This window comes from Silene latifolia, chromosome Y, assembly GCF_048544455.1.
Source record: "Silene latifolia isolate original U9 population chromosome Y, ASM4854445v1, whole genome shotgun sequence".
Lineage (NCBI taxonomy): Eukaryota > Viridiplantae > Streptophyta > Magnoliopsida > Caryophyllales > Caryophyllaceae > Silene > Silene latifolia.
In genome coordinates, this window is record NC_133538.1 from 365567981 (window position 1) to 365574507 (window position 6527).

The 6527-nt window shown below is 34.8% G+C and overlaps 2 long non-coding RNA genes across 2 annotated transcripts; both read left to right on the plus strand.

Annotated features, from left to right (window-relative positions):
• Positions 1–2299: 2299 nt before the first annotated feature.
• On the plus strand, positions 2300–3331 carry LOC141633939 (uncharacterized). Its single transcript, XR_012538710.1, has 2 exons — positions 2300–2771; positions 2929–3331. It is a non-coding gene; the product is annotated as an uncharacterized LOC141633939 (long non-coding RNA).
• Positions 3332–4782: 1451 nt separating this feature from the next.
• LOC141633940 (uncharacterized) lies at positions 4783–6071 on the plus strand. Its single transcript, XR_012538711.1, has 3 exons — positions 4783–5002; positions 5518–5729; positions 5864–6071. It is a non-coding gene; the product is annotated as an uncharacterized LOC141633940 (long non-coding RNA).
• The last annotated feature ends 456 nt before the right edge of the window (positions 6072–6527 follow it).

Sequence of the window (6527 nt, forward strand, 5' to 3'; positions counted from 1 at the left end):
ATCGTGAAGCATCAAATGGAATTAGTTTTTTCAAATTTTGGCTATAAATGAATAGATCTAGTATACTCAATTCAATGTTGTGATAAATTTGCTAAAAAAGAAAAAAAATGGGAGAGGCATGTGATGAATTGGGGATACTGAGGATGACGACTTTGCCGGTGGTCGCAGGGTGGTTGATGTTTGCGTCGTCGGAGGCGGCGACGGATGACGATGGTAGATAACTACGAAGTATGAAGGGAGGTCTGGGGTTGAGTTTGGAGTGAGAAAGTGACGTGTGATTGTGAGGATATATTTGGTTTTAATAGTAGCAGTGCTAATCTGAATTGGATTTAACGGTTAAGATTTAGTTCTTACGGTTCGCACCTGACGCCGACCCTGTATATATATATATATATATATATATACATATATATATATATATATATATATATAGGGGCGGGTTCGTCTGTGCTAATCGCTTAACGTCTGAACCGTACAAACTAGCTTATTTTGACCTTTTTTTTTTTTTTTTCAGATACACTTTATTTCTTTACTACATACACTTCTTATTAGATACATTACATATGTAAATACAAATTTTTCAACACTAAAATTATAGATGCACTTTTACACTTTTTTAAACTAATTTTTTTACGGATACATTTTTTTTTTTTGCGGATACACATGACATTAAATCCAGATACACATTATAATATTTCTAGATACACAAGTTTATACTTTCGGATACGCATCATATTGATACCAGATACACATGATTATAATGCCGGATACACATGTATCTCGTATCAATACCGTGTGTATCTAGGGTGTTATTTTGTGTTTCCACCCTTCTACAGCCCACCACCACGTACCGTCACCACCGCCACCGCCACCGCCACCACCCCCATCAGCACTGCCCCACCGTCATCAGCACTGCCATGACAACCGCGAGCCTACAAACACCACTACCACATCAACAAACTAATGAACCACCATTACCCCATGCGTATCCCGTAGTAATACCGTACGTATCCGGGCAGGTAATTTGTGTATCCAACACCGTAACATAACCTGCCACCATACCCACCACCAGCCTCACCCAACACTACCACCACCACCACCACCACCACCATCCCCTCAAACGGCCCTATACCATTCGACCCACTCCAATTTCACCACCACCAGTCGTCGCCATTAGCCACCATAACCAACACCGTCAGCCCTTACCACCGTCAGAATCATTTTCTGCCATCAAAGACATTTTTCGACTTAAACTTTTCCGATTTGACGATTATTACTATTATTTTTTCAAAATTTTACTTTGTTTTTGTTAGATCTAAGATAAAATAACAAACAATTAAAGAATATATAAAACAGTTGAAGAGCAGCCAACCACCAAGCACCACCTAGACCACCACTAGATCTCTCCTTCATACACAACCACACAGTATTTCCACACAACCAGCCAACCACCAACGCGTCACCAATTACAACGCCAACCCTCACCCTCCATTTCGAATCCTATCACCACCTAGACCACCACTAGAACGAAGACCTTTTCCACCACTAACACTCGCAGACTCGGCCTTGGGCGACAAGGATGCTTTTAGACTCAACGTTCTCCGACTAAGCCACCATTGGTGTTATTTTTTCAAAATTCACCATCATTTTTAACAAATCTACGGAAGAGGAAGAACACGGTTGGTAATTTTTAGGCCACGTCATCGACGGCCCAAACCACCGGGAATTTTGAGAGCCGGAATTAGTTAAGGCTCGATTTTTTTGTTTCAGAATTCGATCTAAATTTTAGATCTACCAAAAAGGAAGTAAAAATTCAAAAAACTAACGAAGCCAGCAACATCATCGGGAATTTTGCAACCAGAAAAATGGAAATTTGCTTTGTTTTTGTCGCCGGAGAAGGCAGAGTTGGTGGTCGATGGTGGTGTCGCCATTGATGTTGGGAGGCAGTGGAGTATTATGATTAGTGAGTGGATATGGAGAGAGAACTGTGTAAGGAGTGTAGATTGGGTTCAACATGTTTTGGGCTTTTAAAGTGATGCCGTGTCATTGTTTTTTTTTTAGTTCGTACGGTTCGTAACTTAATTTAGTTCGTACGGGATCTTGATTATATATATATATATATATATATATATATATATATATATATATATATATATATATATATATATATATAGGCGGGATCTCATGAGTTTGGTTAACTACGGTGAGTTGTGAGTTTGGAAAATCTCAACTATTAGATGAGGACAAATAAACTGCTGAGATTGAATCTAATAATATTAAAAAAACTCGCGGCCTCCAATATGCTAAACTATAATTCGCGCTCTATTTTTTTTCTCTCCTTTCATCCCCATTCCTCTTCTCAGATTCTCAAATTAAAATTCATTTTTTTTCTTACTTTACACCTCTAATCCATACATCATCATCATCTTCTTCCTCAACCCTAATTACAAGTACAACCATAATTACACCAATTGATTCTAGAATTACTGTTTGATTATAGAATTCTGTTGTTTCTCGAGTATGTAATCAAATATGTATATGAATTTTAATTCTATTTTCTCGGATTTTTGTTGGTATCGTTTTTATTGCAAGTCATCTGCCTATCAACATTTGAAGATGCTATCTTCTTGAGGCTTCCACCAAGATTTCCTAGAAGGACGATTATTTGGCTGAGACTCATAATATCGATTTGTGGAGTTTCAGTTCCTCTTTCGAGGACGAGGACGATTCTTCTGCTCAGGATTGGTTTCTTAACGCGCTGAATAAGTCGGGTAAGTTACAATGATTGTTTTCGAAACCTAATTCGGTCAGTAATTTACTTGGGCTGGATCATGAGGTTCAATTTGTTAATTTGGAGGAAAAAAAGAAGAGTGTGAATGATTTATTGATTTACCGTTGGTATCTGATTCGTTAATTATTGAAATGTAGTCATTTTGGTCGACATCGTCTCAGCCAAGTCTTGTTAATTTGGCTCCGATTACGGTACATGTAGATGGCTAATGACGGATATTGAGTAGCTCAGTTACTCGCGCAGTGGCCTTATGTGCGTCAGCTTGGATTACGATGCGTCGACTTGTGGTGGAGCAGCTTGGTTGTGGTGGTCGAATTGGTGATGGAGGGTGCCGCTGGTTCTTCTTTTGTTGTATGAATTGCAGATCAAAATAAATATCTCTAATACTTATTAATGTGCATTACTAACTGGGTATAACGGTTACTTTAGTCTGTTTCATTCTTATTACAACTGTCTTTAAATAAGAATTTGTATATTCTTAATGTGGTGTTCAGTATGCCTCTCACCCATTTTCATAGATTCTACTGATACAAAAATAAATCCATACTCCAATCTCACTGCATCATTTTGGGTATGACGATTAAATTGAGTACTTGTTGTAGATTGATCTCAGGCATCGATATGGTCTCAATTTGCACATGTATTATGATGAATGGAGCAAAGACAATTCTTGTCAACCTTTTTTCTACTGGTAATAATGTAGGACTCCATGATTTCTTTACTTTGGATATTCCTAACATGTGGTATGCTGGTATGTACTGCATGCTTTGTGTGAAACTGGTACAGAAAGTGTATTCATATGCTTTCTACTGACCATGTTTTTCAATTTTATGCTTTCACTTTCAGAATTTAGATGGTAGTGTATTCTTTTTGCTGTACTTTTTATATGGCATGATGAGTGAATGGATTATTGACTTACTGTCCAATTAAACAGTCATACAATTTTAGTATTTAAGGGGCTGATATATAAAACATGTGGTATACTATTGTTGTTCAATTAAACACAATAACACCAGAATAACATCACAATAATACTACCATAAGTTTGTGACACCGGAATAACAGCAGAATAACAGTAGAATAACAGTACAATAACACGTGGTTAAAAAAAATCAAAGTCGTAAAAAAAATCAAAGTAAAAAAAAAGCACAATAACAGCAGAATAACAGTACAATAACACGTCGTAAAAAAAAAGAAAAAAAAATCAAAGTGACACCGGAATAACATCACAATAACAGTACAATAACACGTGGTAAAAAAAATCTAAGTGACACCGGAATAACAGCAGAATAACAGTAGAATAACAGCACAATAACACGTGGTAAAAAAAAGAAAAAAAAATCAAAGTCGTAAAAAAATCAAAGTAACAGCAAAATAACATCACAATAACAGCGGAATAACAATAACAGCACAATAACACGTGGTAAAAAAAGAGAAAAAAATCAAAGTCGTAAAAAAAATCAAAGTTAAAAAAAAAAACACAATAACAGCATAATAACACGAGGTAAAAAAAATAAGAGGTAAAAAAATTCAAGTAAAAAAAATCTGGTACAAAAAGAAAAAAAAAAGTAACAATGAGAAAATTAGAGAAAAACATAAGAGAAATAAAAATCAAAGTTGTAAAAAATAACATAATAACACGAGGTAAAAAAATGAGAGAAAAAAAATAAAGTAAAAAAAAAGAGTTGCACTAGAAAAAAGAAAAAATAAGTAAATAAACAATGATTTTATATGACAAGTAAGATTAGATCTTGACCACCCATCTCTAATATAATCTAGTGGCTTAGATTTCCCCAACTCACAACTCACCATAAGAACCAAAATCACCAAATCCAATCTATATATAGAGGCGGGATCTCGTGAGTTTGGTTCTTATGGTGAGTTGTGAGTTTGGAAAATCTCAGCCATTACTTAAGATGAAATAGATGGCTAAGATTGAACTAAAAACAACATATAAATAAAGACCTCACATCTTCTTTCTTTTAAAAATTAAAAATTAAAAAATTTGATCGAAATACTGTCCACAGCGGCCAACATCTTCTCAAAATCAAACCTCTCATCATCATCATCATCATCATCATCATCATCGTTTAAGATAATGTCACCCGTATGTAGCAACATCGTGAATTCGAGATCAATCACTAATTGTGTTCATAATTTGATTGTGAATCCATCTGTTCGATTCAGATCTCATATTCTTTTGTTGAAATTGTATGTAAATTTCGTTCTTTCTGCTGATGTTTAATTGATTAGATTCTTTTGTTGAAATTGTATGCTCAGGTTTCTGCTTCTTTACTTAAGATTCTTCGTTCTCTTGAATCGCTCTTATTTTCATCTCTGGTTGCGAATTCTTTTATAATCGTTGTTTGGAATTACTCGTTATTTCTGGTCTTGCTGCGAATTTGCATATAATCGCTGTTTTCTCTCTCGAATTAGTCGTTGTGTTAGTTTCTTGCTGGGAATTTGCTCTTCATCGTTGTTTTTTCCGGCAAATTAGTTCTAATTTGCTTATAATCGTTGTTTTTAGTTGATTTCCGTCTGAAATAAGCACTTTGCTAATAATCGTTGATAACTCGCTGATAATCGTTTCCTTTTTTCTTGAATTAGTTTGATTTTGTGGATTGTTATAGTATTATAAATGATCGTCTTCATTTTTGCTATATGAATAATTGATTCCCGTCTGAAATAAGTAATTCAATTGACGAAATTTCATTATTGTTGGATAGTTTTATGCAGATGATGTTTGAGAAGGTGTCGCAATTTGCGGAAGCTAAGGATCAACATAGGTCGGAATGTATGGAATCGAAGCTTAAGCATATCGATGATACGGAAGAATTCAAGCGTAAACAGTTGGCCGCAATTGAGCGACAAATCAAGGAGAAATTGAGGGTGAAAGAAGATACTGAAGGAATCAAACATACATCGAAGTAACCTTCAGGTTAGTTTGAAAAAAAATGAGATATTCAGCAATTACTTTAAAATATCTAAATTGATATCCGATTGCAGTTTTGAAACGGACTAATATGATTTCATCCGAAGCTTTAATTCATTTTAATGAGATATTCGACGAAGTTTTGTCGCAGTTCGCGGAGAAAATTGAGGAAGTTGGAGCTGCTGTGTTGAAGAGTACTATGGAGACCAAGGAGATTATTCGTTTGACCATGGACCTCATTTGAGTCAATGTATTAGATAATAAGAGAGCTAGCATGTGTAGAATATTAAGACTCATTACTTAAGTAATAAAGTAAACTAGTAATGATAGTATGAATGACTATGTTTATCAATTGAGCCAAAATTTACCGGGACAATTGGCAATAACACCATAATAACACCGCCATAACAACACAATAACACCAGAATAACACCAGAATAACATCGGAATAACATGCGGTAAAAAAAAAAAGAGTAAAAAAATCAAAGTACTAAAAAAAATCAAAGTGACACCGGAATAACATCACAATAACATCAACGTAGTAAAAAAATCAAAGTAGTAAAAAAAAGTGACACCGGAATAACATCACAATAACAACAGAATAACAGTAGAATAACAGCACAATAACACGTGGTAAAAAAAAAATCAAAGTCGTAAAAAAATTCACAGTAACAGCAGAATAACATCACAATAACAGCGGAATAACAATAACAGCACAATAACATATGGTAAAAAAAAAGAGGAAAAAAAATCAAAATCGTAAAAAAAATCAAAGTAACAGCAGAATAACATCACAATAACAGT